This window comes from Eurosta solidaginis, chromosome 5 (assembly GCF_040869045.1).
Source record: "Eurosta solidaginis isolate ZX-2024a chromosome 5, ASM4086904v1, whole genome shotgun sequence".
Taxonomy (NCBI): domain Eukaryota; kingdom Metazoa; phylum Arthropoda; class Insecta; order Diptera; family Tephritidae; genus Eurosta; species Eurosta solidaginis.
The window spans coordinates 228,969,830-228,995,812 of NC_090323.1; the positions used below are offsets into that span (position 1 = coordinate 228,969,830).

At 40.4% G+C, this 25,983-nt stretch overlaps 1 protein-coding gene across 1 annotated transcript in view; it reads right to left on the bottom strand.

Annotated features, from left to right (window-relative positions):
* LOC137252694 (uncharacterized) overlaps positions 1-25,277 on the bottom strand; it is a 286,535-nt gene extending 261,258 nt beyond the window's left edge. Inside the window, exons 1-2 of the mRNA XM_067788741.1 lie at positions 25,234-25,277; positions 24,546-25,165 (exon numbers count right to left, since the gene is read on the bottom strand). The gene's annotated coding sequence lies outside the window, so the exon portion shown is untranslated. The remainder of the gene's footprint in view (positions 1-24,545; positions 25,166-25,233) is intronic.
* Between the last annotated feature and the right edge of the window lie 706 nt (positions 25,278-25,983).

The window sequence follows — 25,983 nt, forward strand, 5'->3', positions numbered from 1 at the left end:
ACAGGTTGAAACGAAACTGGGACAACCCAAAGAGGTTGCCAATGTGGAAGAACTGGAGGAGTCTAATGAATTCCTAACAAGGACGCTTATGACTGCGTATAACAAAGCTTGCCCTCTAAGAAGATTCAGAGGAAAAGCAAAGCCGCCATTGTGGAGCCATGAGCTGAGTCTTCCAAGAAGACAGGTAAATGAAATGTTTAAGCTAGCAAAGACCGCGGAAAGCGAAGCGTGTCGGGACGAGTACAGGGATCCACTGAGGATCTATAAGCTAGAAATTTCCAGGGCGAAGAGAATCTCATTGAAAAGTTTATGTACGGACATAGAGTACTCCAGCGAAACAGCACGGTTGGAAAAAGTCCTAGCAGAGGGAAACATAGTCCAGGGACTGATAAAGAAAGAGAGCGGTGAATGGTCACGTAATAGTGAGGAGTCCCTTGAGGTGCTTCTCGATACACATTTCCCATCGGGAGACGGTTTAGAAGAGCCAGCAGGCATCACTCACACTTCGATCACGGAGCGGGTAGTGTCGTGCTTGGTGACCGATACCAAGATCGAGTGGGCAGTGAAGATGTTTTCTAAGTTTAAATCGCCGGAGCCAGATGGTATATTCCCGGCCATGCTACAAGTCTCAAGTAGGGCGGTCGTGGAATGGCTTAAAATAATATTCGATGGGTGCATACGACTGAATCATGTACCGCACTCTTGGAGAACTGCGCGTGTAGCTTTTCTACCAAAGGCGGGGAAGATCGGTCACGTGTATCCCAATGACTATAGACCCATTAGCTTAACATCATTTATGCTCAAAACCTTTGAGAGGCTGAAGAGCTGCTCTCCACAACACAGCATGTATGCACCAAAGGCAAGTCGGTAGACACCGCGTTGCATAGGGTGGTAATAAGCATAGAGAAATCCCTGGAATATAAGGAGTATGCTCTAGGAGTATTCTTGGACATTGCCGGGGCTTTCAATAATGTTGCAAAATGGGCGATTATGGATGGTCTTAATTACATTAAAGTACATCCTGCCTTAATCAGATGGATCGGCTGCATGCTAAATTGCAGAAAGAATACATCACAATGGGGATTGTACGAGGCCACGAAATCAGTGGACAGGGGCACGCCGCAGGGAGGGGTGCTATCACCTCTGCTGTGGATGCTGGTCATCAACCAACTGCTCAGGCGATTCGTTGAGGGACCTGTAAAACTTACGGCTTACGCAGATGACGTTGCAATTCTCATAAGTGGAAAGTGCCTTCCAACGATTTTTTCTTTGATGGATCGAGCGCTTCGGGATATTCATACCTGGGCATCTAATGTCGGGTTGAAAGTCAATGCGGAGAAGACAGATATGGTCTTGTTTACAAAGAGGTACAAGGTCCCAAATTGGACCAGGAGGAGGGGTGACCTTACAGGAGAAAACTTGCACAAAATATCTAGGAATCATCCTAGACAGTAAGCTGTCATGGAAGCTCAAGGTAGAGGAGAGGGTGAAGAAGGCCTTGTTACGTAACTGCCTGGTACGGGAGAGGGGGAGTGGCGAAGTGGCATGGTAGTAGCCCCGCTGAGGCTCGTCGGATTTGAAGCGCGGTTGTTGCCACTTCTCCTTTCCCAACAGTTGCATAGCAAAATTTAGGTTCATGCCTGAGGAAAGAATTTAAACAAAGGAAGAGAAAGAAATATAGTAACGCGGCAGAAAACCTGTTCGACTCAGGTGGAGCTTTCCCACCCCTCCTGTTCACGAGATGCGAACAGCCTTTGGACTCTACTATGGCTCCGCCTGACTCGGACAGGTTTTCTCCCGCTTTATTATATTTCTTTCTCTTCCTTTGTTTAAATTCGTTCCTCAGGCATGAACCTAAATTTTGCTATGCAAATGTTGAGAAAGAAGTGGCAAGAACCGCGCCTCAAAGCCGACGAGCCTCAGCCGGGCTACTACCATGCCACTCCGCCACTCCTTCTCTCACGTACCAGGCAGTTACGTACCAATGGCGCCCAACGTGGGGCCCGAACCCACGAACCTGAGATTAAGAATCTCATGCTCTACCGACTGAGCTAGCCGGGCTACTACCATGCCACTACACCACTCCTCCTCTCCCGTACCAGACAGTTACGTAACAATGGCGCCCAACGTGAGGCTCGAATCCATGTCCCTGAGATTAAGAGTCTCATGCTCTACCGACTGAGCTAGCCAGCCCACTACCAAGCCACTCCGCCACTCCTCCTCTCCCGTACCAGGCAGTTACGTAACAGCCTCAACGGCACTCTATGAATGTAAAAGAATGCTGAGGTGTACGTGGGGCTTATCACCCTCTCTTTCTCATTGGGTTTTTACAGCGATTGTAAGCCCTATTCTATACTATGGAGTTCTTGTTTGGTGGAAAGCCACATAAAAAACAACATACCTAAAAAAATTGGAGGGGGTATGCAGACTATCGATGCTTAGCATAACGGGAGCCCTGAAAACAACTCCGACGGCTGCACTATGCCATTCTGCACATTCCACCTGTAGACCTGGTAGCAAAGAACATAGCATTAAGAACTGCAATCAGGCCCGGTGCCTCGGGGCAGCTTGAGCGCCGACCATAGGGCCATAGTAGTATAGCGTCATCAATCACTAGACGAACAGACTACCTGATTCCCTATCTGCGCTTCGAGGGAGATCTTAAGGCCACAATAGAGGTGGGCGGTTGGCGCAAGGGTGCGCAAATGGCGGACGAGGCGATACATGTGAACACAGATGGTTCCAAGGTAGTGGAAGGAGTAGGGTCTGCGGTATACTGTGCTGATCCGGAAATAAGCAGGTCCTACAGACTGCCGGATTACTGTAGCGTTTTTCACGCGGAAATATTAGCCGTAACCAAAGCAGTAGAAACCTTGGAAGAGAATAGCTTAAGCTGCAACCGTGTTAACTTTTATATTGACAGTCAAGCAGCAATTAAGGCAACAATCTCACATAGCACAACATCTAAATGCGTGTTAGATTGTAATCAGTCTCTGGAGAGAATCGGGACAGGGAGAAGCATACATCTATATTGGGATCCCAGGGCATATGGGAATAAATGGGAATGAAAAAGCGGACGAACTAGCTAAAAAGGGCGCATACCTTGAAGCTTGTTCCGTAGACGTCCCAATTAGACTGGGCGAGATTAAGCGAAGGCGACAGGTGCACATGATCGACCAAGCGGGAAAGGCGTGGGTTCAAGCGCGGGGCTGTAAAGTGTCGAAAATTATGTGTAGGTTTTACAACCTTAGACTAACAAAGTTGCTTCTATCATTAAAAAGAGAGGACTGTAGACTTATGACGGGTATTCTGACTGCACACTGCCTTCTGGCGTCACATGCCTTTAAATTAGGCTTGGTCAGTGATAGCAGATGTAGGAAGTGTGGGTTGGAGGAGGAAACGATCGAGCACGTGCTGTGCTCGTGCCCTGCACTTGCCTGGCTAAGACTCCAGCTATTAGGAGTGATACAGCTGTCTGATCTAGAAGCAGTAAGTGGCTTAAGTCCTAGGAAGCTTCTAGTATTTTCCAAGTGGGCGGAGTTATTTTATAACATCGGTCCTGGGTTTTGATAGGGTTTTTCAGTTTGGTCGTTAAAACAAACTTCTGGTAACACTACGGACTCAATCAGTCTATGTGAGGTCCTCATGGACCGGCCAGTTCAATCTAACGTAACCCTGCATTAAAGCCCTGATCAAACTCAATCTTCCACACAAAATACAAATTCCTAATTATCTCATTATTGCTTTATTGAATGCCTAATCGAGTGAAAAATCCATTGCTTGGTGCTTTGAATTTTATTGTCAATGTAGCAAATGACAATCAAAAATAAATTATTTTCAATAATTTACGAAAAAAAGAAAAACACGAAAAAATTCAAAATTTAATTTTCGCTGCATTCGCTGCAAAAGATAATATGGCTTTTTCGAAAATAGGCACACATTTGGTTAGGTGCAACATCTATGGGTAATTCCGCATGCATTTTATTTTGATTGTATTTATAGTTAAGAAGGAAACGGGTGATTTCCATTTTAACTATTTTTTGTAAAAACGAAATATTTTTTTTTTTGGGGCTGCTGTCAGGTGTTCGCTTAATGAAGCAAAATGTCCTGTATGAAAAGGGAAACTTAATTATTTCATTAAATAAAATTGTAATTCGATTAAGTTTCTGTGTGAAACGGTATAAGGTTATATACATAAGGTTATACCCGCCAGACTTTGTTCTGTCAGAAAACTGGTTTAGTTATGTTTCAAAACGTATCTTCACTTCCAGTCGTCACTCTTTATCCCATTTTCTTCTTCTTTATCTTCCGGTTGTTTTTTTCTCCATACTTTGTTTCATTTATCTTCCTCCCAATCCCACTCCCAAACCTCTTTTCCATTCCACTCCCACTCACATTCCCACTCTCACTCCCACTCCCACTCCAACTCTCATTCCCAATTCCTCTCCAACTACTTCTCCTTATTCCAATCCCACTGCAACAGGCATGCTTAACCAACGAACCGATATCATTTCGTTACGATAATTAACGTTTATAAACGAAACAAAGTCATTTCGTTTCGTTTATTAACGTTAAGAACGTCAAATTAACGAAATGATTTTGTTTAGTTTTCTGCCATATCAAAACGAAATCAAATCGTTTATGTTGATTAATAATTTCAAACTATGCTGGCAAAGCTGATTGATGGCGGAGTCATTAAAAGTGAAAGCATTAGCCAAGCTGATTGCAACTTTTTTCATGAATTTTGACAGTACGAACTTTTCTCAGAGTATTTTTGACATTACCACCAACGAATTACACAAACAAATTACATGGAGTTTGTGTGTGTATGTTCGCTCGCTGTTAGCACCTTACGGCTTCACCATGGCTATAGCATTGCCAGCACAATTCAAACATAAAGTATCACGTTTTTGTTAACGTTTTTAACGTTAACGAAAGCTTTTCGTTTCGGTTAAAAACCAGATACAATTTATCTTGATAATTTATTTATCGATAATATTTCTAAGTGTTTCAACGGAAACCGTGGACATTTTTTGATAAACGATTTTTGATAACATTAAGGTGCATCCCTGCACTGCAACTACTTCTCCCAGTTCCACTCCACCCCCCACTGCCACTCCCCCTCCCAATTCCACTCGGAACCCTTTCCCACTCCCATTTCCAATCCAACTACCTCTGCCACTTTCCACCATTCCATCTTCCACTCCCACTTCCACTTCCACTCACTCTCCCTATACCACTCCTGATACAACTCCCACCCTCACCATCCCTTCCAGTTCAAATCCAACTCCCAATTCTACTCTCACTGCAACTTCCACTTCCGTAATTAAAAAGGTAATGGTGGCTGACCTTATTCTCGTTACTTCAGTTGAAAATGAGGATTTGGACGTATCACTTGCCTCAGGAGACATGTTTCCCTTGATATCATGCTGGAATGGTCTTTTGCAGCAAGGAGTGTATTCTTCATCATATTTTTCCCTTGTAGAACTGCGTTCCAGTAAAATCACTTTAGGAATGCCAGTCTTGAAAATGTATAACCTTTATTGTAATAAGCTGAAGGACATTCTGTCGGTTGCATCTTTTATAAATTCCGAGTTATACGCGACTGCCATTGGTGCCCTCGCTGACAAATTTAGTCCAGCTTATAACAATGCTTATCAATTATTTTGCCTGGTAAAAACTCATAATCTTATGGACGAGCAAGAGGAGCAAGCTACCCTCAGACTGGGAACTCAACACAGTTGATGTTGGTATTTATTAGTCAGAGCTAACTGCTAGCTCCCTAGGACTTCTGTTAGAGGACTTTGATAGAAATTTCTTGAAACGACAACTACAACACGAAGTGCCAAGAAGTAGTCCTGGAGAAGCGGCTACAAAAAACGTGGAAGGGTGTAATCAATCCTCTCTGGGTACACGGGAGGAATAGTTGCAAGCACACTCTCGCAATGTTTTACTACCGATACACAGGAATTTGTTTCCTCACCACCACGGCTGTCTTTATACTCCAAGCGCATTGAAAAATAAATTTCCTTCGAGTTCCCTTAGTGTATGTTCATTACGGGAGGTGTTGCCTCCATTAAATGTGCCGAAGAACTGTTAAAACACCAACGAGATTTCAGACCAAGAGGGTTGCTTGTCATTCCCCAGGGAGCAAAGGCGCTTGCGGGGATTATTAGCTAATACAAATTTCCTGGGGATGATCGCATAGCTTTTCTGCTGCTGTAGAGATCTCCGCCAGCTAGCTGGATTCTATTTACGACAAAAGCTAGGCTATTTTAGAAGTACTGAAATATGGTCAAAGACATTTTCATTCCGAAAGACCGAAAAGCTCTCACATTTCTACACATGACTTCTCTCATTCCTTATTTAAACGTTAAATCGTCTGACCGATCTGACCGGAAGCAGTTATTACCATCTGCAAATGCCTATCATGAAGGTACGTTTATAAAAAAATCTCACCAATATGTTGTCTAGCCGTAAGAAGGGTTCATCGACTGCAAAGGATTTGTGCTGAGTACCTTTCTTGCTATCGAACGGCTTTAAATTATATTCTGTCGAGGAAGTTGGCCCAGCATTGGGAGCCAAATCCTCCAATTTCTTATTTTTAAACATACTGCTAGGCGGCAGGATTTGCATAGCTGAGCAAAAAAAGAAGTGGCTCAGAGAAGTGTCATATAGGAACTATACTGGAACCTCTTATATAGGGGCTGCAAAGAGGTGGCCTATGCTGATGTCCTGGTAATACTTCGATGATTGGGAGGGGGGGGGGATAAGGAGTCTAGAATATTCCTGCGGTAAGCCCACAGACCCCAAGGTTCGACGCGTATGTCCTACGCGTAACAAATTTGGTCTTAAAAGCCCATACTGGGAAAAGTTGCAGGCCTATCAAAATGATTTAATCAGAACTGCCAAGGCATGTCTCCTTATGACCCCTGAACACCACATACATAGTAAGGCCAAAGAAGTAAATTTTAAAGAGCACAACGAAATGCTGAACAGGCAGTTTTGCTAAATTGTCACAAGCATACCCTAGCAAATAACTGCTTGATCTTGCCACGCCTCCACGGGGGTTAAGGGACATCTCCATAAGCATTGTGACGTGATCCGTCGCCTGCCCACACATACGTTTAATCAAGACAAGCATAAGGAGGCCCTAGCAAAATCCACTAATAATCGGTAAACGCCTAAACGAGTCCTGACTCGCTCGGTAAACCCTGTTATAAATATGCAATATCTTACTCTTGCATGGTCCGCCCCTGTTGAAACTGCCAGTTTCCTTGGACTCCTGTTAAAGGACTCGATGACAATTTTTGAGTATTCATGCCCATTGAATGGGACGAAGCAATCTTAACACAACAACAACTCAAAAAAATCTTTTCCGGTGCAGTTGTCCAGCATGTGCAAGTATCGGATTCATATCCGACGGCGCACTGCTCATATCCGTAACACCCGCTTTCCTCTTGGGGAGTGTTTTTTCAGTTCCAGAAAGAGAATCAGCAGCAACAACAACCTGGCAGACTTCATCCGCGGAAGTTTTTCATATGATGGCTATTTTTCTGAATCCCGCAGACTATCTGTAAACTTCAATAAAACTTAGCTAGTTCTATTAACGGGCGAAATCCCTGTATTAGGGTTACCCTCGCTTGGCGGAATGCAGTTGGTACTTTCGTAACTTGGTGTAATATTTGAAGGAAGCTGTCATTGAAGCTTAATATAGAGATCATATTTTACCTTTGCCCTGGGATCATTAAGAAATGCCCAGTCTCTCTCTTAACGTGGTGCGGTTTTGTATGACATGATCGTGAAGCCGATGCTCTTGTACGGAGTTTTGGTTTGGTCACTGCTTCTAATACCAATAAGTTGTAAGATATTCAAATGTCAAACGCGCTTAGTTGGAAACAACGCGGCTTCTCGTACAACACCAACTCTAGCGTTGAATTCAATGTTATGTATGTAGTCAGATTGATGTTGTTGGGTTCGAAGTATGCTTAAATATTATTCTAACCGGATCCCATAGAATCCCTTAGGTATACCTCTGTATACGTATGTAGCTATATCAACTAACTATAACAGGGTAAACTCTTACCTATCCAGAATCAACCCCGACATATACAATATATGTCCTGCTTGCAATGTGTCCACACAAGACACCAACCATCTCTTCAATTGTAATGTGGAACCAACGCCTCTAACACCCCTCTCATTATGGTCCACTCCTGTTGAAACAGCAAGTTAGCTTGGACTCCCGTTAGAGGATATTGATGAAAATTTGTGATTGGTCGCACCTATTGGACGGGTGAACCACTGCTACAACAACAACAACTAGTTTCACAAGCAGTTTGGCGAAAATGGGCAGATCATATGGTCTGCCATAATAAGTTAGAAAATTTAATTATAAGATTAGTATTGACACACTATCAGTCAATGAAGCAATTAAACAGATGAAGAATTGTGTTAAAAGAGGAAATTCGCTTTTATGTAAAATATAGTGCAAACACTGAATATTAGGGATGGCAGAGGTTGCAGGATACCAAAGCAAGATTCATTAAGTATTTTGGGAAAAATAAGAACAATGTGACCGTTTCTCCAGGGAAAGGGATTCGAACCCATGCTCCAGCGACAAACAGACTTGACCAAAGCCACCTTATGTTGTTGTATACCTTTTTCTTTTCCTTCTGTGGCATATATTTATACTACTGTTTATATTTTTAGAACTAAATTCATAAACCCAATGGTTTAAATTGAACGAAATCGGTAGGCAAGAGTTTTTTAAAAAAAATTTAAGGATGTAATAGTGGCATATGAAATGGAGCAATTTAAACTAACCGGATCTAAGGAATCGCGTATGCTGACGACATTGACATCATCGGACTGAAGACCTGCGTCGTAAGTTCTACTTACTGCCAACCGGTAAAAGAAGCGGAAAAGGTGGTGAGGGAGCATAAAACGAAGTAGCTGCTGTCACCAAGCAAAGGCTGTTCTAGAGAAAAAGTCTTCGAAGCCTCCGATTTATGGTCCTATACCGAGTACTAATTTAAAATTTAATGATGAGCTGTACGAACTTTATGCAGACAAGGACGTAGTCCAGCGAATAAAACTACAGCGCCTACGCTGGCTAGGTCATGTAATGCGAAGGAAAGATGAGGCTCTGACAAAAAAGTATTCATATTGGAACCCGTATTTGGAGGCAGTGGAAGAGGGCGGTCCCCACTCCGCTGGTGGATCAGGTGGAACATGATTTGAGTTTCCTTGTTGTGACTAATTGGCACCAGTCAGCCTGACTGGCGCGCCTTGTTGGAAGGCCATAACCGGTTAAATGCCAGTTAGGTATGAAGTAAGGATCAAAGGACTTCGGAGCAGAATATTTTTAACATTTCAAAATTAACTCTGCTGCATTTTGAGATAAGCATACAACTTACTTGGGACTTATCTATGCAAGAAAAATTTCGAAAATTTCTTACATCCCTAACTCATATCAATGATGTGCTAGCTAATATGTGTTCAATGACAAAAAGCAAACTAAATCGACAAATTTCGCAACAACAAAATAAACAAGTCTACAAAATTTAGCACCAAAAATTTTCCATTATATTGTGGTAGCGTAAATTTTATTTTAGATAGATTTGATTAATCGAATGCTAATGAAAAATTTCACGAATACGTTTTTAGGGCAATCTGCTTTCTTTTTCGAAAATATCAAAATACATTAAAGGTGGAGGTCAATTTGTTTATTATTATTTTGTTTTTATTTTCTTATAAAGTTTTTTTTTTATATGAATATATATATACATACATACGTAGATTATAAACAATCTCTATCTTTTCAAATGACTAAATTTTTTGTGGTATAAAAGATATGGAAATGTGCATTTGCCTATATTTGTGTGATCAATTGAATATAAATGGATATCTTCCTTCTGAAATATTGATGTCGATATGAATCTACTTGATGGTGAATCCAGCAGCTTGCATTGTTCTGTTTCATAGAAAAGGGAAGGGTGTTTGTGAACATAGAAAACTAAGAAAAAAAAACCAATAAGGACGGGACTGGTTTCGGCTGTGCCGAAGACTTCGTACCTTTCATGAATGGGACTGAACAATAAGCTTATCGCATTCCTAATATCCAAACAATCGGCAGTATAAAATATGAAATATATAGTGAACAGATGTTCATACCAAAGCGACTTTTGAGATAAATAAAAAAATGAAAGATGTAAGGAAGGCTAAGTTCGGGTGTAACCAAACATTACATACTCAGCTGAGAGCTTTGGAGACAAAATAAGAGAAAATCACAATGTAGGAAAATGAACATAGGGTAAACCTGGAATGAGTTTGTATGACATGGGTATCAAATAGAAGTTATTAGAGAGTATTTTAAAAGGGTGTGGACCATAGTTCTATAGGTGGACGCCATTTCGGGATATCGCCATAAAGGTGGACCATGGGTGACTCTACAATGTCTTTGTACGATATGGGTATCAAATGAAAGGTGGTAATGAGTATTTTAAATGGGAGTAGGCCTTATTTCTTTAGGTGGACGCCCTTTCGAGATATCGCCATAAAGGTGGACCAGGGGTGCTCTGGAATGTGTCTGTACGATATGAGTATCAAATTAAAGGTATTAATAAGGGTTTTAAGATGGAGTGTTCCTTAGTTGTATATGTGAAGGCGTTTTCCAGATATCGACCAAAATGTGGACCAGGGTGACCCAGAACATCATCTGTTGGATACCGCTAATTTATTTATATATGTAATACCTGCCAAATTTCAAGGGTTCTTTATTATGCCCTGCAGAACTTTTTCATTTTCTTCTACTTAATATGGTAGGTGTCACACCCATTTTACAAAGTTTTTTCCAAAGATATATTTTGCGTCAATAAACCAATCTAATTACAATGTTTAACCCTTTTTTCATATTTGGTATAGGATTATGGCCTTTTTTTAATTTTTCGTAATTTTCGATATCGAAAAAGTGGGCGTGGTCATAGTCGGATATCGGCCATTTTTTATACCAATACAAAGTGAGTTCAGATAAGTACGTGAACTGAGTTTAGTAAAGATATATCGATTTTTCGTAAATGTTTGTTCGACTTATGGCATTAAAAGTATTCTAGACGAATTAAATGAAAAAGGGTAGAGCCACGCCCATTTTGAAATTTTCTTTTATTTTTGTATTTTGTTGCACCATATCATTACTGGTGTTGAATATTGACATAATTTACTTATATACTGTAACGATATTCAATTTTTTTTTAAATTTGACTTAAACAAATTTTTTTTAAGTGGGCGTATTCGTCCTTCAATTTTGCTAATTTTTATTCAGAACATATATAGTAATAGGAGTAACGTTCCTGCCAAACTTCATCATGATATCGTTCAAACTGCCAAACTACGGCTTGCAAAACTTTTAAATTACCTTCTTTTAAAAGTGGGCGGTGCGCCGCCTGTTGTCCAAAATTTTACATATTTTCTATTCTGCGTCATAAGGTCTACCCACGTACCAAGTTTCATCGCTTTATCCGTCTTTGGTAATGAATTATCGGACATTTTCGGTTTTTCGAAATTTTCGATATCGAAAAAGTGGGCGTGGTTGTAGTCCGATTTCATTCATTTTAAATAGCGATCTGAGATAAGCGCCCAGGAATCTACGCACCAAATTTCATCACGATACCTCAAAATTTACTCAAGTTATCGTGTTTACGGGCGGACGGACATGGCTAAATGAATTTCTTTTTTCGCCCAGATCATTTTGATATATAGAGGTCTATATCTATCTCGATTAGTTTATGCCGTTACGGATTACCATTATGCGAACAAAGTTAATATACTCTGTAAGCTCTTCTCAGCTGTATAAAAATGAGGATTGTGGACTCATGGGTGGTATTATGACTGACAATGCCTTCTGGTGTCACATGCCTTTAAATTAAGCATGGCCAGTGATAGCACATGGACTCCAGCTACTAGGAATAATACAGCTGCCAGATTTAGAAGCAGCAAATGGCATAGATTCTAGAAAACTTCTAATAGTTGCGAAGAGGACGTGGCTATTTTATAACTTAGATTTTTGACAGGGTTTTTCAGTTTGGTCGTTAAACACACTTCTGCTAACACTATGGACTAATTCAGTCCATGTGAAGACCTCATCGGTCCGGCCAGTTCAACCTACCCTAACCTATTGAAATGTTGCCGATTCGCTATCATAAAGTAAATAAAGGTGGATAGATTTGCTTATAAAAAGTTAGTTGTTTGCCCTCAGAGTGTTACTAGATAGTTGTCAGCGTGCTATCGATTTGTTATCGAAGACTCATCGGTTTGTTAGGAAACAGCTGCAGATAAAACTGTAATATAAAATCGATTACATGTCAAAAACCCGTCGATAAAAAATCGATAATAAAAAACGAACAAACAAAATTACATAAAACAAGTAAGGAAAGCTAAGTTCGGATGTAACCGAACATAACATACTCAGCTGCCAAATTACAGCTTGCAAAACTTTTAAATTACCTTCATTCAAAAGTGGGCGGTGTCAAGCCCCATGTCCAAAATGTTACTTATTTTCTATTCTGCGTCATAAGATCAACCCACCTACCAAGTTTCATCGCTTTATCCGTCTTTGGTAATGAATTATCGCACTTTTTCGGCTTTTCGAAGTTTTCGATATCGAAAAAGTGGGCGTGGTTAAAGTCCGATTCGTTCATTTTAAATAGCGATCTGGGTGCTTACATACCGAATTTCATTAAGATACCCCAAAATTTACTCAGGTTATCGTGTTTACGGACGGACGGACGGACATGGCTAAATGAATTTCTTTTTTCGTCCCGATCATTTCAATATATAGATGTCTATATCTATCTCAATTAGTTTGGGTACCGTTATGCGAACAAAATTAATATGCTCTGTAAGCTCTGCTCAGCTGATAAGGCTTACTAATATATCGGCTTCTTAATTAAAACGACAACTATTCGGTATGGGTTCTTACAGATAACACGCCAACGAAGCTCTTCTCAAACAGCCCGAAACTATTTATTTCAGGTAAAGTTACCTCGATTTTAGTTAAGCTTTAATCCCTGGGTGCGCTCTTAATTTAAATACATTCGTTTTCTAGTGAGCTACATGGCACAGATTGCAAAAGAAACTTGGCCTTCTTCCCTTATCGTAGGATTTTTGTTAATTTTTGGAAATTTTTATTTAATATGATAAGTGGAACTATAATGACCTGTTGACACTTTGTGCAGGGTTATCGCAAAGGAGTGCTATAAAATAGCAGCGATTATGAGTAGCTATGTCCCCATTGTATGCAAATGTGTGCTCTTCGCTTCGATAGCTTAAAAAAAAGCGAAATGAAAGAAGTAATGTAATTCATGACAACATAAAAACGGCATTAGAAATTGATAGGGCAATGTGAAGCGCTTATAATTTATGATCGCATAAAGTGCTGTTGGGAATATCAACAAAAAAATTGAGCAATCATTTAAAAATTATGATATAAGACAAACGAGGTAGTTAAGCCTTTATCAACATGACGCATAAGAAAAGTATACAAAAATGATTAAGATACAGTTTTTCAATGCAAGTTTTAGATACATTAAAGCACATCTAATCTTAATTTTACTATATTTGCCGTTTGAATAAAGTTTAATTGCCCAACTTAATTTAAATGACTTAGATTCACTTGCAGAACTTTTTAACTTAGAGCTTGGTTAGGTTGAACTGGCCGATCAATAAAGATTTCACATAGGCTTAATGTGTCCATAGTATTACCATAATCCGTTTGACGACCAGACGTAAGAACCTCAGTCAGGTGCCAAATACTAAAAGTGCTCTAAGACATCGCTTAATAGCTGTCTCAAGACCTGGCCACTCTCCCGCCCCTTATAGTTGGAGCCTTAACCTGGCGAGCGCAAGACACGAACAAAGAACATGATCAAGCATTTCTTGCTGCAGTTCACAGTTCTCACATCTGCTGTTACTTACGATGCTTAGTATACCCATCGTGTGCCTTAAGTCTTTTCTCTTTAGAGGTATGAACCACTTTGTGAGTCTTATATCGTATGGTTTAGACATGATCTTAGAAATTTAATAGCCCGCACTTCTTCCCATGCCTTTCCTGCTTGGTGGATCATGTGCAACTCCTGTCTCCTTTTGAAACTAGAGCTAATTTTAAATTTTTTTTCAAAATTGTATGAGCTTAACCCTCATTCGAAGCTTACTCCTTTACACCGTTCTGGAAGTGGGACTTAAGGTTTTATATTAATCAGATACCAACTTTAACTATAGTTATCTTGAAAAACTGGACCCTACTATGACTTATTTGTTCAATTTATAGTACCTAATACTTTCGGTATCCACTTAGATATTTGATGTTGATAGCACCGTAGAACAGAGGTTCGTGTCTCCGCTATTAAGCACATCTCGTTTTGTAACGAGTTAATTAACCGCTGCCGCGAGTCTTCAATAATTACCGCTAAAAGGGCCTAACTCTCCTTTGCGGGCCTAGCGTAGAGAGTTACAAACAAGCATACATGCAATCGAAGCTAATACATATAAGCGTGTTAAAACTTATTTCAAACGGCGCCCATACGTAAACTTTCTCATTGAAACTGGTTTGATCAGCATTCTCCAAAATAAATACGGCATCCTGGCTGCATGATTAAACAGTAATTTCATATTTCCTTAGAGAGTCGCTTCTTTTATGTTAGACATCCGTTGTCAGCCTCATCTCCAAGTGGACAGAAGCTGTTAACTTTAGTGAGCTCCTAAGTCTAGTAAGCTCGCTAATGCCCTACAGTAGCTCTCTGTTTTTCTGTAGCAAAACCACTCCACATAGTATATGTTGGTTAACCCCACTTTGGACATATATAGGTTGCGACTGTTGCTCGTGTCCTAATGCACATACCAAAAACACTCCTTGCGTGTGGTTTGAACACCTTCAACATTGAGCAATGATTTCCATGAAATGCATTCAAGTGTACATATTGGCTTAGATGATGAGGTAAAAATGTACATATGTGCGACACCATTATACGATTATCTTGCCGGATACAAGCAAGTTCATTTTCACAATTGATTGACAGTGTCAGTGGTAGTGTCACAACTATCAATGATCGCTCGCCCACGCTTCCTTTGTATTGCTTATATGTGCATGGTCGTAGGCAAAACTAGACTGAAATGGGGGAATTAAAATGAGTAAAATGTTGCACTCACATCAAGCTGGGACAAACCGATTTTTTATTAACTTTGGTATATTGAAAATGTTGTTAAGGACATCCAAAAAGGTAGCCTGTGAAAACTTTGCAATTTTATTTCAATATACAAGGCTGGATCATGGCCACGCATGGGGAATGAAATCATGCAATAAATGCGAGTCGGTCGTAAGGTGCGAGTCAGCATTAAGGGGCGAGTCAGCAGTAAGGAGCGAGAACTGGCTCAAGGAATTTAATGCCACTTAATATCTGTCTGAAAAATCGGCAGAAGGTCGAGCAATCTTACTGTCAGAGAATATGCGGATTAAAAGAAACTTTTACTAACTGAAGATACGGTAGCTCTAATTCCATAATTCGATTCGATTTAGTCAGAAAGAAAAGAAAAGCTTTGCATCGGGTAAATTGCATATGGATACTGGCGAGAACACCCAAGTCTTGGGAGAAGTACCATGTTAAGGCGCAATTGGGTGGACTTTTTACTCGACCAAGGCATCAATATGGAACTGCAAGTCACAGTAATCTGGGCATAAATCTGGGACAAGAAAATTATGGGTTGTTGAGACATCAAACAAATCCACACCGAATATACTTATATGAAAAACCATGGCTATGACAAAAAAATATGGACGTGGTGGTTTTCAATCACTAATTCATTCACCAAAGTAGCTACATTGGGAAGATGTCAAGAGGCTGAGGTAGTTTAGTTATTAATTGTGGACGGCTGCGGAGTAACGTTTCCCAAAGAAAATTGGATATTTCAGATGATATCGCGGCATGGGCGGAAATAGAAAAGGAATATTGGAATAACGCAAACTACTTAAGCATATTCGGCAGGGTTGGTTGCAAACTAAGCCATACCAATATTGTGAAACATCAAATTGATACTGGTGAGACTAGTCCATCAAGCTCCCCGTAGTATTCAATTGGCCAAGTGGGAAGTTGTGGGCCAAACCGATAACCACGTAATCGAATCAGCTACTAGTCTATGGAGCTCACCGTTAAGACTTTTAAAAAGGAAGGATGAAAAAAATTATGACGCAACGAAGAAGGTAAGTGGAGTAGAAGGAGGAAAACAAGGAGAAAAAAGCCTTTGATGTACGATATGGTTTTGGACATTTGCAGTGATGCCTTTTGAACTATGTTATGCTCCAGCTACTGATATTACAGAAAAATTGCAAAGTTTGCAAACGGCGATGGTTACTGGGATATGTTTCTGAATTTTACTTCTTAATCAGCTAGTTTCTCGGGAGCTGAGTACTGAAACTCGAATCTCCAACATTCATACTTCATACTTCAATAGCAAAGTATAATAAAATAATTAAATACAAATGCTCCAGCTACTTTTTAATGACTTACGGATAAAGTATTCGAAGGACTTCGCTGCATCGTACTGGGAAAGAGTTCTGAGGAAATTGGTGGAAGTTTTCAAAATAACAGCTGGTGCTGGTCTGAAATTAAGTCCAATAAAGTGTTCGTTGATCCAAGGACTCAAACTAAATAAACGTCTATCTAAGGAGGAGATGTCAGCAGACAGTGCTGTGATTCAGCCGTATTGGGCACAGCGAAACAATTAATATCTGGTTGCTTGCATCAAATATGGGAGAGTGAGGAAACCGGTAGTTGTCGCAAGAAAAGGAACCCTGCCGTTCGCTGAGAATTACACAACGGCCCAAGTGAAGGTAATCTTATGTTCCTGTGGACGACGGTTGATGATAACACACACACTTTGCACATATATGGATAGCGGCCGATCAAGCAAAAATTTTATGAGATATAAGGTTTTATATCAAAAGATCTTAAGTAAAATTACTTAAGATCTTACCGTCTGCTATAGTCATGGGGGAAAAAACATGACTAGTATGCACAAAACAGACAAATGTTTAAAGTCTTTTTGGTTTTAATCCGAGAGGGCTAGAGCCCTTAAGCTTACCATGGCTACGCCCATGCATGCATGTGTGTGTACATTAAGTGTCAAAACAAAGTCATTCATTCGTTATCAACAAAATATTTATGATTGCTTTTTGGTCGTTTCATTGCACTACGGTGGTATTGTTTCCTTAGTTTCATACATTTTATTAATATCTCAAAATGGATGTGTGATCTCCTGATAAAATATACTAAATATTTATGTATATAATTATTTATAGTTGCTATACAAAGTACTACATACTTATTATATATGATACAATATAATGAAGTACTGATGCTTGGTAGTTATTATAATTTTTTCATAAATTTATTAAAAATTGCATTATGAAAGTTAAACTCATTCAAGTATGTGTGCTGTAGCCGGGCCAGGTAATATTCACCTAGTAAGCACTATCCACTATGCTTTAGCATTCTAAACCTTGACTTACTTCAACGCTTTGATCGCGCATAATTAGTAAAAAATGTTCATACTCACATACTACTGAAGAGTGAGACGATTTTCCTGAGGAGGAATTATTCGAAGACAGTCACGATCACAGTCGGCAGCCGTCTACATATCTGCAGTGACGCTTCCCATATAGATCCCGATGTGGAATCGAAATATATTGAGATTCTTAAGATATGTCTTCTTCAGTTTTTGTGCATCAGTGCAGAATTCTCATCATATTCGAAGATAAATATTTTTCATGCACTCAGGTTTTTCCCGACATTTGTGCTGAATGTGTCGCTTGGAGTTTCAATAGGTTAGGTTAGGTTTGAGTAATAGCTAACATGGTAGGGGAGTCTTACTTGTACAGCTTGAGGGTTCTATGTGATACCATAAAAGAAAAAGGTTACACAGCATACTTGGAGAAGCTATACCGTTGAATAAGACCGTTCTAGATCTTGGTTGAGTTCTCTGGAGATAAAGTAAGTCCGAACCGATACATTTGTAAAGTAGCGTTACAATAGTATAACTGTACTTCCTTTTCTATAGCAGAACCCCCTGTACTTCTTTTTCTATAGCATAGCCAACAACCACTATGGTAAATAACCACACGCTTCCAACGACTGATGGCAAACAAATGGTGTGTTTCGTCAACAAGATCATCACACGAGACAATCACAATAGTGGTGTATTAATTTTTCAAGCAGTTTGCGGCACCACCCGTATAAAAACAGCGAACTTGCATTTTGCAATTCAGTCCTCGCAGGTGAGCCAGCGGGAGTGGTTGTCTTTTTAAAGACAAAATTGCCACCCCGGCTAGCTAGCTGAGTGGAAGGGGCGCTGTCATGGCGCGGGTCACCCTCCACCTGGGCTGGACGGCGCGAGTGGTATTTTCGGACTATCTCCCTCCGTCGCCCACCCATGTGTCGAATAGCGCGACGCCGAACGACCAAGTGACCCCTCCCCCCTGAGCTCTTGTATAGAGCGAGCTGGGGAGAAGAGGGTACGGCCGTGGCGCGGGTCACCCCCCTTGCTACGCCCGTACGACGAGAGTGATGTCTTCGGACTATCTCCCTTCGTCGCCCTGGCCAGACAGGGGATGGCTCGCCGCCCGCACGACCGCACGCCCCCCTCTCCACAGCTCTGGCTTCGGCCGTGAGCCGATGCGTGTGCATAAGGGGCTACCGCTGTGCCGTTAAGGTGCACTTCCCCTCCGCGCACGGATCGATCCACGGTGGGGCGGCTGGTACAGCCCCGCCCCCTTACGCACCTTCTATTAGCGTGCAAGTAGGGTGGCGGAGGTATCCAGCGGTGAAACCAGCACTAACCCGAGTCCTCTCAGTCTCTTCCCCAGGTGACCGACCCCGCGAACTACCGATCCTGCCGGAGACTACCGATCAATCCGATCCCGCCGATACCGTCAACCGACCCCGCCCGGAACGAGCCGCCTCTGTCCAGGTAAACCACATCGCCAGCCTACTTACCCTCTCACGCCGGCCCTGGTACGCGCTCCGTAGCCCACCGCCGCTGCCGTCGCATCGTCGCCCCTCTGGTGCCGCCGCTGCTTCCATACCGCCTGTGCTACGCCGACTGTTGGACGTCTGCCATACGACCACCGTGCCGATCCCGCCTTGCTGGAGCCGCCGCTGCAACACCAACCACTGGCCGTCCGCCATCCTACCGCCGTTAAATCGCTGCGTCCGTCCCGCCATTGCTACGATGACTGTTGGCTGTCTGCCATCCTACCGCTGTTAAGCCGCTGCTTCTGTCCCGCCGCTGCTACGACGACTGTTTGCCGTCCGCCATCCTACCGCCGTTAAACCGCTGCTTATATCCCGCCGCTGCTTCCCTACCGCCGTACCAATCCGTCCGTTACCCGACCACCGTTCTACTGTCCTGCAGATACCTCCTCTGCTCCGACGACCGTTAGCCGCCGCTCCGCCCCCTCACCATCTTGCGACGGAAAGCTGCTGCCCGACTAATACCTCCAGCCATGTGTGAGTGTGTTCGTAAAACATAAATATTGTGTTTTTATTCAGTAGGGGTTTGTGGGACTTTTACTCGACTCTGGATTGACTGAGCGTTACCTCAGCCTTAGACAAAACCCACCTCATACATTTTCGCTTAGTTCTAGCAAAAGCTCTACATTAAACTGCAGCAAGAGGGGCTAAATAGCATATAAAGTCGCAAGGCATGTGATATATGGGACTATTATGGGACAATGACCTTGGTGAAACCCAATTATTTCAGCATGCCGCCTGTCATCCAATTTAGCTCATATAGCGTTTACTGAACTGTTTCCAATCCTATTCGTCAGAGGGTTTTGAATTGCCTACATTCCCCTACATTTCGTGAGCCTTTCTATTTGTCCTCTGCTTGCAGAAGGCAGGAATTTTAAGTTTAGAAGTGCCCGCTGTGGTGTGGTAGTAGCGTGCTCCGCCTCCTGGACCGAGTGCTCTGGGTTCAACTTACGGGAAGAGTAAAGGAATTTAGAAACAAGTTTTTTTTTTCAATTCGATTCAATTTATAATCGAAGTCGCCTCTCGAAGTGATTTGCCAAACAATCGGAGTGTGTTTCTGTCATAAAAAGGTTCTCTCTTGCAGATACCGTTCGGAGTATGCATAAAAAATGTAGGTCCCATCCCGCTAATTTGTAGGGAAATCACAAGACACACGACGCATATTGGAAGAGAAGCCCGACCTAAAATCTCTTAGCGCATCTCATTTAATTTGTTTATAGGTGCCCGAGATCACGAAGTCTGATCAGTAATCGGACAACTTCCATCCAGTTATAAGCTCAGAATGGTATGACCACAGCTTATAAAAATAGTATACATCCCTTAGCGAAAATTTCTATCCCCTGTTCACGGATATTTAATCATATCAGTACCGGTGACGCTACCGAAATGGAGGGAGCAGGTTTACCAGAGTAGAAAGCCAGTAGACACTAGGTAAATTCATCTTTGGAGAGAGCGTGGAAAACGTAGTAACAGTGTGGTCATAGAGACTAAAGACATAGCAGATTGAGTCAGCGCAGCTCCCACTCCTTTTACACAGCTTGCATATTCCGAAGCAGTAAGTAGCATAGGTCCTAGAAAGCTTATATCATTTGCCAAGAGGATATTGTTATTACATAACATAGGTCCTGGTTTTTCAATGTGAAACTTCTGGTCTCGCCATGAACTCTTCAGTCTATGTGAAGTCCTATCGAACCGGACAGTTCAACCTAAACTAACCTCCCGCTCCGTTTTAAGTTATAGGCATCTAGGATTGGCGTGAAATCTGTAGAGTCCAGTGTTCTTAGAAATATTTGAAGTTGTAGTTGGTATTTGCCTGACTGGCCTGGTTATGATCTTATTTATTCGTGATTAGTTTGGTATACAATTTACTGCGTGCTCATATTTGTTTATGCAAAATGCACTTATACTCAAATTTTTAGGATACCCATATGCTTTGTTTACAATACCTTAGTGTCAGCTTACAAATCATGCATGCAAGTTTGTTGATAATGTATGTATGTAAACTTGTACATATGTATGAATAATTTCTTTTTAAAACGGTTTATGTTTATGCACAGTATCGCAATTACTAATATGTTTGCTAGGCCGGGTCGATTTGTGGGGAGGCAAAAAAAATCGCCCATTGCTCTGTGAAAATCATATTCTAGGGATCAAAATAAGAAACTTTGCCGAAGGAACCATACCTCTAACACGAATTATGATGTCCCCCCTTTGGGTCGTAAGGGCAAATTTTGAAAAATCCCCCATTTGAAATGCCTATGTTTTTATACTCAGTTGAGCAGAGCTCACAGAGTATATTAACTTTGATTGCATAACGGTTGGTTGTACATGTATAAAAGAATCGAGATAGATATAGACTTCCATATATCAAAATCATCAGTATCGAAAAAAAAATTCGATTGAGCCATGTCCGTCCGTCCGTTCGTCCGTCCGTCTGTCCGTTAACACGATAACTTGAGTAAATTTTGAGGTATCTTGATGAAATTTGGTATGTAGATTCCTGGGCACTCATCTCAGATCGCTATTTAAAATGAACGATATCGGACAATAACCACGCCCACTTTTTCGATATCGAAAATTTCGAAAAATAGAAAAAGTGCGATAATTCATTACCAAATACGCATTAAGCGATGAAACTAGGTAGGTGAATTGAGCTTATGACGCAGAATAGAAAACTAGTAAAATTTTGGACAATGGGCGTGGCACTGCCCACTTTTAAATGAAGGTAATTTAGAAGTTTTGCAAGCTGTAATTTGGCAGTCGTTGAAGATATCATGATGAAATTTGGCAGGAACGTTACTCTTATTACTTTATGTCTGCTAAATAAAAATTAGCAAAATCGGAGAACGACCACGCCCACTTTTTAAAAAAAATTTTTTTTAAATTCAAATTTAAAAAAAAGTAAATATCTTTACAGCATATAAGTAAATTATGCCAACATTCAACTCCAGTAATGATATGGTGCAACAAAATACAAAAATAAAATAAAATTTCGAAATGGGCGTGGCTCCGCCCTTTTTCATTTAATTTATCTAGGATACTTTTAACGCCATAAGTCGAACAAAAATTAACCAATCCTTTTGAAATTTGGTAGGAGCATAGATTTTATAACGCTAACTGTTTTCTGTCAAAATGGGCGAAATCGGTTGATGCCGCGCCCAGTTTTTATACACAGTCGTCCGTCTGTCCTTCCGCATGGCCATTAACACGATAACTTGAGCAAAAATCGACTTTACTGAACTTAGTTCACGTACTTATCTGAACTCACTTTATCTTGGTATAAAAAATGAATGAAATCCGACTATGACCACGCCCACTTTTTCGTTATCGAAAATTACGAAATATAACTTTAGAAAAAACTTTGTAAAATGGTTGTGACACCTACCATATTAAGAAGAAGAAAATGGAAAAGTTCTGCAGGGCGAAATAAAAAACCCTTGAAATCTTGGCAGGTATTACATATATAAATAAATTAGCGGTATACAACAGATGATGTTCTGCGTCACCCTGGTCCATATTTTGGTCGATATCTGGAAAAGGCCTTCACATATACAATTACCACCACTCCCTTTTAAAACCCTCATTAATACCTTTCATTTGATACCAACATCGTATAAACAAATTCTAGAGTCAACCCTGATCCACCTTTATGGCGATATCCCTAAATGGCGTCCACCCAAAGAACTATGGCCCACTCCCTCATAAAATACTCTTTAGTGCCTTTCATTTGATACACATGTCATACAAAGTCATTCCAGGGTTTCCCTCGGTTCATTTCCCTACATGGTTATTTTCCCTTATGTTGTCACCATAGCTCTCAACTGAGTATGTAATGTTCGGTTACACCCGAACTTAACCTTCCTTACTTGTTTTTTTGTTTAAAACGACCTATCAAAGCTTTATCCCAATACATTTTGACATTTGCTAGGGCGTTTAAAAAATATTCTTAGATAGGGCGCTCTTCAATCGAATTCTGAGATAAGACGTTTTTGAAAAATATTTTCGAAAATATAACCTAAGAATATAACAACTGCGCTCGGATTTGAATTTAAAAAACTAAAAAGCAATTAAAGGTTGGAGAAAATGACGTTGAACATGAATTCGAGAACTATAAACTTTACAAAATTTCTGAAATGTTGAATAGAGGCTAGGAAATGATGTTGGATATTAACTTGAGACCTATCAGGCTTAAATAAGAGAGTAATGTTCGATATCAACCCAGAACTATTCATACATATATTTATCTAAGAGAGGATTAATATTTTTTTCATGTTTGTTGGGTAAACAAAATGCAGCTGTTGCCGTATTTATCTAGATAATAAAAAAAAAAAAAAATTTAAAAAAAATTTTTTGTTAAACGGTTTTATTGAAACACATTAAGTAATAATACCACTAAAAGCTAGAAAATAGCGGCGATTTTCATAGATCGCTTTCTATTAATGTATGTATTATGGCTCCAAATATGAGCCAAATCGGACCACAAATACGATTTTTTGAAATATTTCGATCCATGCGCCACCTATCGGAGTTTTTTTCTTATTATTGCATTGCCATCGGGTTGTGAACTATATTCTAAGTTACAAGTTTGTAGCTTATCGGGAAGTTACTTAAATTTTAATTAAAAAATTCGTTCACATCTGCCGGCCGGCCTGGTCTGTCAAGTCAAGCTAAATAAAAACCGTTTAAAAACCAATTTTGCTGTACAAAAAAGCCAACCCACGCCGGCCTTAAAATGTGACTGAAAAACTACTCTGCAGTTTAAATTTGACTGGAGTTAAGTAAGTTTGGCGGCCGCCGTGGTGTGATGGTAGCCTGCTCCGCCTACCACACCGAAGATCCCGGGTTCACGCCCCACCAGCAACATCAAAATTTTAGAAAAAAGCTTTTCAATTAGAAGAAAATTTTTCTAAGCGGGGTCGCCCCTCGGCAGTGTTTGGCAAGCACTCCGAGTGTATTTCTGTCATGAAAAGCTCTAAGTGAAAACTCATCTGCCTAGCAGATGCCGTTCGGAATCTGCATGGAACAAGTATGTCCCGCCCCGCCAATTTGTAGGAAAAATTAAAAGGAGCACGACGCAAATTGGAAGAGAAGCTCTGCCTTATATCTCTTCGTAGGTTAGAGCGCTTTTCATTTACTTTTTATTTTATTTTAAGTAAACTAAGTTAAAGCTTAGTTTAAGCAACAACTGAAAAACCTGATTTAGGGTGGTGCGATAATGCAATAAAATTTCAGATTTAGGATCCAACCTTTAACTGTGTATGAGTATTTCATTCAAAGGTAGAATTTTTGAGCTCCCATATAATAACTTGAAAATTGTGCGCAGTGTAATATAAATATATTCGAATATGACTAATAAAAATTGCGTGTATAATGATATTGGGATAGGATATAGAAATACGTATAATTGAGTATGGGTACATATTGTATGGTAACCCATAATGATTTTTTTCCAATGTTTTGTCTTACCTGCTGTTACGTGGAGAAAAAAATAAGCGAAAACGAAAAAAAATTGTACGAAATGCGCAATTACGATGCTCTCTGGCTGATATGGCTAAAGGATGCCGCTAGCTCACGCGTCAGTAGATGAGAACCTTAAAAAAGGTGAATTGTGGGGAATCAACAAATGAACTCACACTTTTATAAAAAACCACACGTTTGTCAGCTGAATTTCAGGAATTTTATTATGCTCACTTTGCTATTCGTATCGGTTTATTAAGGAGAATTATTATGCGCGCGCACTTGTTCATATATTTTTACGCTCAGCAAAGGATATGTTGAGAGCGGTATTGTAATTGTTGTATTTTCTTTAGACGTACATACATATGCAGTTGGAGACCAAACTCCGCCTTTACCAATCCGTCAACTCAATTGCTCATTACCACACGACCTCAAATTTCCACTTTAAATTCAGCTATAAAGAAGCTCTCGCGTCAGGATATCGCAGGGACACCTATTTTTGTTGTTTTAAAAGATGCTGTGTTTTTTTCACATTTACTTTTTGAGTTATATACACACACTCTCTCTCTCTCCGTTGCTTGTTTTAGGTTTTTTAAATTACTCTGTTTATCAATATTGCTTTATATTCACTGAAGTAAAAATAATTTTAATTGAATTGAAGATGAAAAAATGCTGAAATGTGGTAAGATTTACATACATAAAATTACTGGAAGAAATCTCGAATCACTACAATCATTTGAGCGCGTTGAAATCAAACTGATTCAAAAGAAATGAAACATTTCCAGCGCTGGACAATGGTTGCAGAAACTACTCACTGTTCGACCGGCTAAACATTACGCTCAATGATTGTTGTTAGCATTGAGTGAGTTATATTTGTTTCGTTAATGTATATAATGCAACGTGTGAAAAGATACAGCACACATGCATTGAGAGAATACCCTGCAAAAAATCGTGCGATGACTCTCTAAAGAGTTTGGTCCCCGAATAATCTCTTTTGTCTACATTTGGCCATAATTGAACCCCTTTAGTCCCTTTCGGATACAGTTGGGATTAGTCAGTTCGAAATCAATGTAGCCCATTTTAAGAATATTAAAAAAAGGCAACGAAATGGGTAAAATAAAAAAGATTACAGGTAATTGACTACGCCGGAGTTAGGGTTAAATTTTCGGAGAATATTTTTTATCCCTTTTTGAAAAGCGGGCACCTTACATAAAATAGATTTAGTGGCTTGGCAAAGCCTTCGATTGTATCTCTGCCATGAAAATGCGACTTTTTGAGTCCTTATTGAAGCGAAGAGGGACTAGTCTTCATATGAACCCATATGGGTACAAATGGGATTTAGGGCCAAATCCCTTTCGATCCCTTTCGGGTATAAATGGGTACAATAAGTCTCTTCATAGGACATGCTCAACCAAAATGGAACAGTTGAACTCATATGAAGAGATCA